At 32.2% G+C, this 14,613-nt stretch overlaps 1 long non-coding RNA gene across 1 annotated transcript; it reads left to right on the top strand.

The window, feature by feature from the left end:
- Positions 1 to 1,258: 1,258 nt before the first annotated feature.
- LOC120202056 lies at positions 1,259 to 2,517 on the top strand. Its single transcript, XR_005523701.1, has 3 exons — positions 1,259 to 1,688; positions 1,819 to 1,898; positions 2,225 to 2,517. It is a non-coding gene; the product is annotated as an uncharacterized LOC120202056 (long non-coding RNA).
- The last annotated feature ends 12,096 nt before the right edge of the window (positions 2,518 to 14,613 follow it).

Raw genomic sequence — 14,613 nt, forward strand, 5'->3', positions numbered from 1 at the left:
TTGCAACGAAATTTACAAATTCGAATTTAATTTGATTTATGATCCTTCAAACAACAAAATACGAATTTTATAATATTCAAAATCAACGAAATATGTTAAATTAAAATTACAAGCTATTAGAAAGATAAAGAATATTCGATTATTTAAAAATATTGAGACCAAATCTTTAGGTTCTAACGACCTTTTCTCAATAAATTTAAATAGTCGAACAAATCTTTTTCTTTCATTCACAAATTTTAAAGTGATGAATCAATTTTTAGATGTCGCTAATGGGATACACTTTAAATTTAAAATCGTCAAAAACGGATCTCTAATCAGTTAAGACAATCCACTTAAAACAATTTTAAATTAAAAGGGTATTACCTTTAATTCAATAATGTAATAATGTCGAGTTATGCACGTGAGGCTATCATACAAATCATACAAAAATGATGTATTGTAAAAATTAATTAATCAAATATTATGATTAAACATATCATGCAATGTGACATTTTAATACAAAAATTCTATTAATATTTTTTATAGCTATAAATTATAAACTATATATATATTAATATGTAATGCACAAATGTGACTTAAACATACCAAATAAAAACATAACATCTCAAATTAAAAATTTTAGGAAATAATTATACTTATTAAAATAAGGACTAAATTATATTAAACCAAACTTTACTATTTTAAATACAAACAAAATAATAATTGAAATGGACATGAATATTACACCAAAATAAACAATGACACTAAAATAAAACAGGTTAATGGAATGGACTAAAACTATAATAAACCCAAATACTCATAACCAAAATGCAACATGCAAAAACTTAAAGGTTATGTCTAAAATAGCAAAATTAAATATATTACAAATTGGGGATGAAAATAAAATATTCAAAAATATGAAGGTCAAATGTTTAAAACAGCAAAGATTCAACTACAGCAATAGTTAGGACTAAAATTAAACGCACTTGAAATAAAGAAACTAAATTAAAACACAAACGTTCAAATTAAGGACTAAAATGAACCATAAGCAAAACCTGAATGACCCAAAGGTCAAATCACCCGAAAATTGCAAATAAAACTGAAACTTGAAAAAAGCTAAATCAAGACAATCAAAACATAGTAAATTCGAAATCAGACCCTACAGGTGACCAAAATGTAAATAAACGCTAAACTTAGGAGGATTAAAACTTAATTAACCCTAAAGTTTTAATATATATCCTAACTAAAATGATAAACCTAACCTAATTCTAAACTAAACAACCCAGCCGCATTCTCTTCATCTTCTCAAACGTTCCCCTCTTCTCTACTCTCCCATCTCTACTTGGTGATAACATTAAAAAACCACCACCATTTTGACAGGTAGATGATTGAGAACGAAAAGATCTATTCACCATCAATTGCTTTGACTTCTCTTTGGGGCTATCACCAAAATATTTAGACAAAATGCGTGACTAGTAAACAACCGGATTTAGGAACTTCAGACCTTTCCTTTACTCTCGGCCATGTACATGCGAAACAAAGAGAAGAGGAAGCTCATGGAATTTTTAGTTTTTCTTCAAGCTATCAGGAACCAGTTTTTCATTTTATTTTATTTTTCAGACCTTTTCTTTAGTCTCGTTTACAGATTTTTCCTCTAATTTTACAAATGAAAGATATGCTCAAAAGAACTCACCGGTGGGCTTCGAAAGGTAAACACTATACTAATCTTTATTTTTATTTAAAAATTTTAAAATATGAGAACTAACCCGAATAATCTATATGCAAGGCTTTAATCAATCTAAGGATGTAACCCTCATCTTCACTTCAAACATAATGCAGATGATGGCCCCCTGCTCTCGTTTCACTCACACTCGGCGATGACCCCAAGACAAATAACACTTACCCGAGAACAAAAAATCGTAAGAAAATCTCTCTTTTTTGAATTACCCGTATTCATTCTGTAAACCCACACAAAACACTAAGAAATATCAAACAGTTGGTACCTAGATTTGAATTGCTTCCTCTCGAAAAGAAGTGGGATCGCTTTTACAAATGCCTTTGGGGTTTAATACCCGATTACAACATTTCATTTAATGTTTTTTTTTCCTGCTATTGATTGCTAAATCGACCCCCTTCGAATCCTCCTTTCTGTTATTGATGAACCCCGATTTTATCTCCATTGTCTTCACCCAATTTCCTTGTCATCTTCTTCATTTTTCTTTGTTATTTGGTGAAATATTGACAGGTTTAGGTATTGACTTTGGCACAAATTTCTGCTGATTTTGCTTTTGTTTGCTGCTGAATTGATAATAATGGCTTTGGTGGCTGCTTGATTAGCGGCGACTCATACGCGTGGAAGGGAACAGCTGTAAAGCACACATGCATCTCTAGTGACCGGTGGGTCGGATCCGAACTTGGTTAGGGTCTGGACCGATTCGAGTTGATTTTTGGGCACCAAGATTTGTTGTAATATGAGTTTGTAAATTGGGCCTGTAAATGTAAAATATAATAATTAATAATAATAATATTATTATTATATTTTAATATTTTAATATTTATAATATTTTTTTAAGTCTGGTCAAAAACGTGTATCTATAGATAAATTTTGAATTTTTGCATGAAATTAAATAATACGTATAATCTAGTATAGGAAATCTTTGAGGGTAAGTGTTTTAAAATATGAATAATTTTATAAAAATTTTATAACTATTATTTCTTTTTCAAAATGATAATGATAATAAATATTTTATAATTTAAAAAATTATAAATTTTATATATTTTTTAAAAAAATTGACTTTATTTTTTATTTGTATTGAATTTTATTCACTTTTAATTCTTTTTTATTACATATTTATACTTTTAATTACAATTGATAGATCAAATGAATTATTATTTACTTTTTTTTTAAAATCAATAAAAGTACAGTAATAAATAATTAAAAGTCAATAAAATTCAATAAAAAAGAATACAAAGCTAAAACAAATATCATTTCTTTATTTAAAATATTCTTTCTAATATTATTTTTAAAAAATATTAAATAAATATTAAATTCTAATTTTATTAAAAATTAATAAACATTATTAATTTTAAAAGCTTAATTTTATATTTTTTATATTTTTAAACAATTAATTTTAAAAGTCAATTTTTTTTCAAAAATATATAAAATTTATAATTCTTTTAAATTATAAAATATTTATCATCATCATCATTATCATCATTTTGAAAAAGAAATACTAGTTATAAAACTTTTTATAAAATTGTTTATATTTTAAAATACTTACTCTCAAAGTTTTCCTATACTAGATTATATGTATTATGTAATTTAATGAAAAAATCTTACAATTGATAGATCAAATAAATTATTATTTATTTTTTTAAAATCAATAAAAATGAAATAAAAATGAATAAAATTCAATACAAAAAAGAATATAAATTCAATTTTTTTCAAAAATATATAAAATTTATAATTTTTTAAATTATAAAATATTTATTCTCATCATCATCATCATCATCATTTAGAAAAAAAAATATTAGTTATAAAACTTTTATAAAATTATTTATATTTTAAAATACTTACCCTCAAAGTTTTTCTATACTAGATTATACGTATTGTGTAATTTCATGCAAAAATCAAAATTTGTCGAGTTATAAAATAATTTGCAAAAAAATATTTAAAGATTTTAATATAGAAAGTTTTTTTCACACACACCAAATAAATAAATAAATAAAGTTGACGTTTTTATGCAAATATCATCCAAACAGAAATTAATTACATATTAGACATCATTTTAAAAATATTTACAAAATTAACACCTAAATATTTTACACATTTAGCACAGAGTTTCAGGAGCACGCCATACTATAAAGAGTGTTAAATCAAAAAATATAATTTAAACGGTGTCCGATATAAAAAAAATTAATGGGTAAAAATGATTTTGTTGAAAAATCGCCGTTTAATAGAGTGTAAATGCCTAAAAGGGCAAATTTTTTCTTTTTTTAAATTTGGAAGTAGTTTTCTGTGACACCTCAAACTTGATTGAGACAGTTCAATCCGAATCCAAAGCTACGCATTAATTACCGAAATGATTCAGAACAAAAATCACGTCAAATTGTATAATACAAACAAAAATCTCTTTGCGTACATTTGTGGAGACTTACTCGGATAGTCATCAAGAGCATGCTTTTTGGAGAATCTTAGTGCTCAAGCGAAAGAAATAAAACTCCAATGTTTGCCTCTTAATGTGTTAGTTTACGGAATGTAAGATTATCAGTGAGAATAAAAGATTATCAGAGAATAGGATTACTGAGAATGTTGTATTTTGTGTTTGGTTAGTTTAGCAGGAATGTAAAATTACTGTATTTAGTTAAAAGAATAAAAGATTATTGGAATGTATATTTAACCAAATTGTCCTTATTATATATTTGTATAATATTACAAATTGTAAAATTTTTATATATTTTCTTTAAAAAATTAAATTCATAATATTTATATAAATTTTTTTACAAAATTAAAAATATAAAAAAGATTTAATGAAAGGGTAATATTTTTTAATCTCCGAACTTCATATAAAATTTTAATTATAGATTTTTTTTTGTAAATCTAAAATAATTTAAGGATAAATTTGTAATTTAACCTTCGTAGAATTTTTATTATTCAATGATAGAAGAAGAATATTTTTGAAAAAAAATAAAAATTTAAGGGCATTTTAGTCCAAAACGCCGGTAATCCAACAATACCTAAGGAAAGGGAGGTAATGACATTCTCGATAATATATCCCAAAAAATCTACTATTGGTAATCTTACATTACCGGAAATAAGATTCTCGAACTAACCAAACGGGAGAATATAGATTATATTCCTATAGGAATCTCACATTCTCCCCTCCAAGGGGGTGTTTGGTTCAAGGATTGTGGGATTCCCATGGGACGGGAATCCCACATTCCCATGTTTGGTTGGCCGGGAATCTCATTCACAGTAATGTTTTATTACCAATAGTAGATTTTTTGGGGTATATTATCGGGAATGTCATTACCTCCCTTCCCTTAGGTATTGTAACATTACCGGCGTTTTGGACTAAAATGCCCTTAAATTTTTATTTTTTTTCAAAAATATTCTTCTTCTATCATTGAATAATAAAAATTCTACGAAGGTTAAATTACAAATTTATCCTTAAATTATTTTAGATTTACAAAAAAAATCTATAATTAAAATTTTATATGAAGTTCAAGGGTTAAAATAAAATTTTACCATTTCATTAAAATTTTTTATTTTTAATTTTGTAAAAATATGTAAAAATATTATGAATTTAAATTTTTTTAAAGAAAATATATAAATATTTTCCAACTTGTAATATTATACAAATATATAATAAGGACAATTTGGTCAAATATACATTCAATAATCTTTTATTCCTTTAACCAAACACGGTAATCTTACATTCCTGCTAAGCCAACCAAATACAAAATACAACATTCCCAGTAATCTTATTCCATGGTAATCTTACATTCTCACTGGTAATTTTACATTCCGTGAACCAAACGCATCCTAAAGGTATTGCAATATTAATATGTATTAAGAGAGAGTTTTTTCCTATTACCCAAAATACATGTTTATTTATATGGTATCATATTAGACTTTCGATCAAAAATTTTTATTTCAATGAATATATTTTTTTGTTAAAAATTTGCTCTAGATCTGACCAAGAACCAGTTGAAATATGGTGCACATAGCATCGAAAGGTGATGTTGAAAAAAAAATGAATTAAAAATGGGGCACCGAAAATTAGTTGGTGTTTTGGTTGAATTTCAATAATGGTAAAATCTCATTTTTAGTTATTGTAATTTAGGGTATTTACAAATTAGTCCTTAAGCTTCAACTATAAATACCATAGCTCATTTTACTTCAAAACCATCCCAAAAGCATTCTAGCTTTCTCCCAATACTAGAGAATTTAAAGAGTTTATTGAGAGTTGTTTTTTCCTTTTTATCAAGAGAGAAATATCATTGTTTTCTCCTTGGTAGATCGAGAGAAGTTGTAATTCCTATTTTCTCATAGTGAAATTCTTCTACCGTTGCCCGTGGTTTTTACCCTATATTATTTAGGGATTTTCCACGTAAATTTTGTCTCTTTTATCTTCCATTTTTTTCTCAAATTATCAGTTGCGATTTTGCTCTATCCGATAGCCGTCTTCCGCAACAATTGATATCCGAGCCAGATTTGAGTGTGTAATATCTGTTTATTGTCTTTGTGGTTGCCACCACCAAAAGGTGGATTCTCCAACATAAGAAAGTAAGAAAGTATTACACATTCTTTGAAGGTTACATATAACTATTCAAGATAGTTAAATAGTGGGAGTTATCCGTAATAGAAGCTATGACAACGAAATTTGATATTGAAAAGTTCAATGGGAGAAATTTCTCATTGTGGAAATTGAAGATGAATGTCATCATGAGGAAAGACGGTTGTCTAGCAGGTATCAGTGAAAGGTCAGTAGATTTCACAGTTGACAACAAATGGATCGAGATGGACGGGAATGCTATGGCAAACTTTCATCTAGCATTAGCAAATGAAGTATTTTCAAGCATCGAGGAGAAGAAGATAGCTAAGGAGATCTGGGATCATCTCACCAAACTGTATGAGGCCACATCGTTGCACAATAAAATTTTCCTTAAGAGAAAATTATACACTCTCCGTATGCCAGAATCTACTTCAGTGACGGAGTACTTAAATACACTAAACACTTTATTTTCTCAGCTTACATCTTTAAGCTGTAAAATAGGAGAACAAGAACGTGCTGAACTTCTACTTCAAAGTCTACTGGATTCGTATGATCAACTCATCATCAACTTGACAAACAGTAATGCCACCAGTCTAGTCTTCGATGACGTTGCAGCTGTTGTTCTACAAGAAGAAAATCGGCGCAAGAACAAGGAAGACAGATAAGTAAATCTGCAATAAACAGAAGCGTTGACAACGATGAGAGGGAGATCAACAGAACGTGGCCAAAGCAGCAGTCATAAACATGGTAGATCGAAGTCGAGGAGCAAGAAGAATTTAAAGTGTTACAACTGTGGAAAGAAATGTCACTTGAAGAAGGATTGTTGGAGTCTAAATAAAAACTCCAATCCACAAGGCAATACCACAAACACTTTAGATGATGAAGATGCTCTATGCTATGAAGCGTCAACCACCGTGGAAGGTAGAAAGAGATATGAAGATATATGTCTCATTGATTCGAGAGCAACATATCACATGACCTCAAGAAGAGAATGGTTCCATCATTATGAACATGTCTCAAGAGGATCTGTGTATAGTTGCAATGATCATGCCTTAGAGATCGTTGCCATGGGAACCATCAAATTGAAGATGTATGACGGAACAATTAAAATTGTTCGAGATGTGCGACACGTGAAAGGCTTAAAGAAAAATTTATCCTACGGATTGTTGGATAATAATGCAAGCAAGATTGAAACACGGAATGGAATCATGAAGGTGTTACGTGGAGCACTTATGGTGATGAAAGGCGAAAAGATAACAACAAACATGTACATGATGAAGGGAGAGAATTTGCTAGAAGCAGAAGCCTCTGTTGCCTCATGTAGTTCAGATTCTGCAATGCTATGGCATCATAAACTTGGACACATGTTAGAACAAGGAATGAAAGTCTTTGTGGAGCAAAAGCTACTGCCAGACTTAACAAAGGTATCACTTACTTTGTATGAGCATTCCATAACAAGTAAGCAACACCGGTTGAAATTCAACACATCAAATTCTAGAGGTAAAAGTGTTCTAGAATTGGTTCATTCTGACGTATGACAAGCACCAGTTACATCCCTAGGCGGAGCAAAATACTTTGTCTCATTTATTGATGACTACTACAGGAGATGTTGGGTGTACCATATTAAGAAGAAGTCAAATGTGTTTTCAACTTTCAGAAACTTCAAAGCGTGGGTGGAACTTGATTATAGAAATAAGATCCAGTGTTTTAGAACAGATAATGGAGGAGAATACACAAGCAAAGAATTTGATGACTTTTACAGGAAAGAATGCATCAAAAGACAGTTCACAGTGGCGAACACTCCTCAACAAAATGGAGTGGCAGAGCGAATGAACATAACCTTGTTAGAAAGAACAAGAGCAATATTGAGGGATACAAGCCTAGAAAAATCATTCTGGGCAGAAACAGTTAATACTGCATGTTATTTGGTGAATCGGACTCCATCAACTACAATAGAGCTGAAGACACCAACGGAGATATGGTCTGGTAAACCAGCTGATTATTCAAACCTCATTATATTTGGAAGTATTGTGTACATGATGTACAACTTCCAAGAAATTTCAAAGCTGGATCCAAAATCCAGGAAATGCAAATTCTTGGGTATGCTGATGGTGTAAAGGGGTATTGCTTGTGGGATCCCATTGCCCGCAAAGTGATCATCAGCAGGGATGTTATTTTTGTAGAAGATAAACTACAAAGAAAAGAAGACGTAATAGCGCTGAAAAGTCAGAGCCTACACTGATACATGTGGAAAAGGAGGTTGAACAAGGAGATTATTCTGAAGTATAACCAGCACATGATGAACAAGAACCAAAGAGTTCTAAAGCTCCAATAACTCGTCAATCAGATCATGTGAGATGACGTCCCAATTGGCACTCAGATTATGTTATAGAAGGAAATATTGCATATTTCCTTTTAACAGAGGACGGTGAGCCGTCAACATACCAGGAGGCAATAAACAACTCAGATGCTTCACTGTGGATGATGACGATGTAAGAAGAAATTGAAGCCTTTCATAAAAATAATACATGAGACCTTGTACCACTACCACAAGGAAGGAGGTCAATCGGTAACAAATGGGTCTTCAAAATCAAACGAAATGGTGATGATCAAGTGGAGAGGTATCGAGCAAGACTGGTGGTCAAAGTATATGCTCAAAAAGAAGGTATTGATTTTAATGAAATCTTTTCTCCTGTGGTTCGACTAACAACAGATCGAGTAGTCTTGGAAATGTGTGCTACATTGAACTTACATCTAGAGCAGCTAGATGTTAAAACAACTTTTTTTCATGGAAATCTTGAAGAATAGATTTACATGCTTCAACCTGAAGGTTTTGAAGAAAAAAAAAGAACTTGGTTTGCATGTTGAACAAATCTCTGTACGGTCTAAAGCAGGCGCCGATGTGTTGGTATAAGAGATTTGATTCTTTCATTATGTGCCTTGGATATAATAGACTTAATGCAGACCCTTGTGCTTATTTCAAGAGGTCTGGTGATAACGATTTTGTGATATTGTTGTTATATGTAGATGACATGTTGGTTGCAGGACCCAACAAAGATCATATTAAAGAATTAAAGGCACAACTGGCTAGGGAATTTGAAATGAAGGACTTGGAATCAGCAAACAAGATTCTAGGGATGCAAATACACCGACAACAACAACAAAAAAACCCAATTCCCATATGCAATAGGGTAAGGGGGAGGTAGGGTAGTAGGCTTCCCCCAACGCCAGGTTGAGAGTAGCTTCCGTGGAAGACCTCCGGCAGTCAAAAAATTAAAAATATAGATAAAATGCAATGCATGTATATATAAATACATAAATACATAGTTGAACAATATTCATATGCAATCATTAATATCATATGCGCGTCTGTAATGGGCAGTAATCCATGCAAATAAATCCCTGCGAAAAAGTCTCTGCATATAGACAGAAACGTAAGACCCGACTAAACTTAAAAGTGAAAGAGAATGATACACAGAAGTAACGATAGAAAGCCCAGTTCTAAGCCTTCATAAATACCAATAACAAAAATGTATAAAAAGTAGAAGTCATGGAAATTACTATAAAGGTATTAAAAGAAGACAGAGATTATACAAATGATACACTATAGAGATGTGATCCACACTACTCGACTACCCTAGTCTTAAGTCTCCATACTTTCCTATCAGAGGTCATGTCCTCGGTAAGGGCTAAATCCATCAAATCAGATCTCAAACAGTCTTCCCACTTCCGCCTTAGTCGTCCTCTCCTTCTGGCACCGTCGACTGTAATCGACTCTACCCTCCTGACCGCATCCGACGATAGTCGCCTTAGGACATGCCCAAACCACCGTAGTCTTCCCTCTCTCAATTTTTCGAAAACAGGCACCACCCCCAAGGACATCCTAATAGCATAGTTTGTTGTCATATCCCATAGAGTCCTACCGCATATCCATCGAAGCATTCTCATTTCTGCGGCCTCTATCCTCCTTACATGATCCTTCTTGGTTGCCCAACATTCTGATCCATACAACAACACTGGTCTTATTTCCATTCTATAACATTTCCCCTTAAGTTTTAGTGGCACCTTCTTGTCACACAAAACTCCAGTAGCGGCCCTCCACTTTAGCCATCCCGCCTTTATACGGTGTGTAACGTCATCATCTACACCCCCATCTTTATGTATCATAGACCCTAGGTACTTGAAACAATCCTTTAAGGGGAGAACGTGTCCTTATATGCATACTTATACATCTTCATCGTTTTGGTCCCCACTGAAGTTTGAACATAAATACTCTGTCTTTTCAATATTGATCCTTAGACCTTTTTCTTCCAAAGCAGTCTTCCAGGTAGCCAGTCTACTATTCAACTCAGATTTTGTTTCAGCAACTAGGACAATATCGTCAGCGAAAACCATACACCATGGTACACCGTCTGGTGTCGCACAATAGATGTCGTCCATAATCAAGGCGAAGATGTAAGGGCTAAGAGCCGACCCTTGGTGGAGTCCGATTTCCACCGGGAATGCCTCGGTGTCGCCAACTGTAGTCCTGACGTATGTAGTAGATCTACAATACATATCACAAATCACCCGGATATAAGCAGTTGGGATCCGTCTCATTTCCAAAGACTTCCAGATTGTATCGCGGGGAACACTATCATAAGCCTTCTCAAGGTCAATGAACGCCATGTGAAGATCTCTAGACTTTTCCCTATATTTCTCCATAAGTCGTCGAAGTAGATGAATAGCCTCCGTGGTAGACCTGTCTGGCATAAGCCAAATTGGTTTTTCGAAACCCTAGTAACTTGTCTCAACCTAGCCTCTATCACCATTTCCTATAGCTTCATGGTATGGCTGAGTAGTTTAATACCTCTGTAGTTACCACAACGTTAGAGATCTCCTTTATTCTTATAGATTGGTATCACCGTGGACTCTCTCCACTCCTCTAGCATCTTGGCAGTCTCTAAAATAATATTAAAGATGTTGGTCAACCACTCAACTCCCTCTTATCCTAGGGCCAACCACACAATGATAGGAATTTGATCAGGACCGACAGCTTTGTCCCTTCCCCGTTTTGACTTCCTCAAACCCAATCCTACTTATAGGGCAGTCATTGGCCGTTGTATGATGGTCGAATGACCCATCAACGGTACTATCTCTACAGGTAGAGGCACCGTCATTAAATAAGCCAAAGAAGTAACTACCCCAAACCCTCTTAATATCATCATCTTTCACTAAAAGAACACCATTGTTGTCCTTAATAAACCTAATCCTACCTATATCCCTTTTCTTATTCTCCCAAGATTTTGCAAGCCTGAAGATGTCGTTTTGTCCTTCCTTGGTGTCTAATCTCTTGTACATTTTCTCGTATGCCTTATCCTTTGCTTTAGCCACCGTTTTCTTGGCTTCCCACTTTGCCTCCTTGTATCTTTGTTTAGCTCTCGACCTTTTTTCGTCGTCATTGCATTGTAGAAACTCCTTGAAGCAAGTTTACTTTTTCTTCACCTTAGTTTGTACTTCGTCGCTCCACCACCACGATTCTTTATATTCCTTGGCTTTCCCTGTCGACAACCCCAGGGTGTCTTTGCCCACTTCTCTGATAAAATTTACCATATTTTTTCCAAAACAAATCTGCATTATTTGAGTTTGTAGTTCCAAAATCTGAATTAGACAAAACCTTACTCCTAAAGTCATCAGAGACAGAAGTAATAGGAAGATTTGGCTTTCATAAAAGAATTACTTGAAGAAGATATTATCACGATTCAACATGCAAGATTGTAAGCCAATTTCTACCCCTCTTCCTATTAACTTCAAATTATCCTCCAGTATGAGTCCTAGCAGTGAACATGAGAGGATGAAGATGTCTCGAATGCCATATGCATCAGCAGTGGGAAGTTTAATGTTCGCTATGATATGCACAAGACCAGACATTGCATAAGCAGTGGGAGTGGTTAGTCGGTACATGGCGAATCCATGCAAAGAGTATTGGAATACAGTAAAGAGGATCCTGAGATATATCAAATGGACCTCAAATATTGCATTATGCTACAGAGGATCAAACTTACTAATCAATGGGTAAGTAGATTCTAACTATGCAGGGAATTTAGATAAAAACAAATCTACTACAGGATATGTGTTCAAAGTTGCTGGTGGAGTTGTAACTTGGGTTTCAAAATTGCATTCAGTTGTGGCTACATCCAGTAAAGAAGCAATTTGGTTGAAGATACTATTGGAGGAGCTTGAGCACAATCAAGAGTATGTATCTCTGTTTTGTGACAGTCAAAGCGCCTTGCATCTAGCAAGGAATCCGTCATTTCATTCAAGGACAAAGCACATACGAGTTTAATACCATTTTATTCGTGAAAAGGTGGAAGAAGGGACGATAGATATGCAGAAGATCCATACCAAAGATAACATAACAGATTTCATGACGAAGGCGATCAATGCCGATAAATTTACTTGGTGTCGATCTTCTTGTGGCATGTCAGAGACGTAAGCAACATGAAGGTAAAAGGTAGAAATAATGGTGTGAAGATATGATTGTTCCAATCAAATCTTCAAGTGGGAGATTGTTGAAATCTGGTGTACATGGCACCGAAATGTGATGTTGAAAAAAAATGAATTAAAAATGGGGCACCGAAAATTAGTTGGTGTTTTGGTTGTATTTCAACAATGGTAAAATCTCATTTTTAGTTATTGTAATTTAGGTTATTTATAAATTAGTCCTTAAGCTTCAACTATAAATACCCTAGCTCATTTTGCTTCAAAACCATCCCAAAACCATTATAGATTTCTCCCAATACTAGAGAATTTAGAGAGTTTATTAAGAGTTGTTTTCTCTTTTTATCAAGAGAGAAATATCATTGTTTTCTCCTTGGTAGATCGAGAGAAGTTGTAATTCTTATTTTCTCATAGTGAAATTCTTCTACCGTTGCCCATAGTTTTTACCCTATATTATTTAGGGATTTTCCACGTAAATTTTGTCTCTTTTATCTTCCATTTTTTTTCTCAAATTATCAGTTGCGATTTTGCTCTATCTGATAGTCGTCTTCCGCAACAGAACCTTCCAAAAATACTATCATTGATACCTCATTTGTACCTATCATATGTTATAAGCTCAAGAGTGATATTAACAAATTTTTAAATAGGTTGACAATTTTGGACATACAAAAGATGTTTGAGTAGGAGATGGTAGCTTTCATCTCGACTAATTTTCTTCTATTGAGTGTTTCATATTCACCACATCAATTGTTGATGCGATCTAAATGAAATTACCTTATCCTCATTTATTTCTCTACCTCTTCTTGAAGACATACAACATGAACACCAACTGACGACTGATTCCTCGCCATTTACGACTCTTCGTCTAAACTAAATAAAATGATTTGTCTACAACTATTTAATTCCATCAACAAACATAAATACAACACAAAAACTAATAACACAATGTTATCCTAAGAACATATTAAAAATTAATCTCAAGACCCATAATAACTATATCTATATATAACTAAATTCCCAAAGATACCATTGAATTTAGAATTACATTTCTTACTCGTGCACAAATTGTGTCTTCTATTTTCGTCCATATAGTATTTTTGTATAAATTTAGTCCTTAAAATTGTTTAATTGATATTTTATATTTAATCTCTAACTTAAAATCCTAAACTACAGCTTAAACCATAAATAATAATAAATATTTTAAATATTTATGCAATTGAGATAAATTAAAACAAAAATATTATAGAGGCGAAAATTATAAATTAGGTGAACAAAAGTTAATCTTTTAAATAATTATTTTAACAACTCCAACATAAAGAATGAATAACAAATAAATAAATATTATATTTTTAAAAGTAATTTCCTTACTTTTACATTGGAAAGGGAAAATACTTATCACTCACAATCACAAGTCACCACCGAATCCAAGAAATGTGTTTCCGACTTAGCTGTATCTCATTAATTTCCCACTTCGCTTTCGACAGAAGCAAATGACCAATTAAAAAAAGAGGATAAAGAAAGCTCCTCGACCCAACGTATAATTTTATGTCACATGACATGACAAAATTATATTTCATAATGCTATATAATAGGGTAAATTATAAATTTACCTATTAAATTTTATTCTCTCTCTTATTTTTTTCACTGAATTTTAAAATTTTCGTTTTCATCACTAAACTTAATATATTGAATTTTTTTTATCATATTACCATTAAATAGTTAACGACATTAATCGAAGTCGTATTAAACAAACAAAATTTTCACTAAAACGATATTATTTTGTATCTATATAACAATTAATTTATAATGCCTTAATGAGAAAATGACCAAGTGACCTGATAAACCCAATGCATTAAGTTTAATTAGAAAATTGAAA

The sequence above is a fragment of the Hibiscus syriacus genome, unplaced genomic scaffold (genome assembly GCF_006381635.1).
Source record: "Hibiscus syriacus cultivar Baekdansim isolate YM2019G1 unplaced genomic scaffold, ASM638163v2 tig00008146_pilon, whole genome shotgun sequence".
In the NCBI taxonomy this organism is placed as follows: domain Eukaryota; kingdom Viridiplantae; phylum Streptophyta; class Magnoliopsida; order Malvales; family Malvaceae; genus Hibiscus; species Hibiscus syriacus.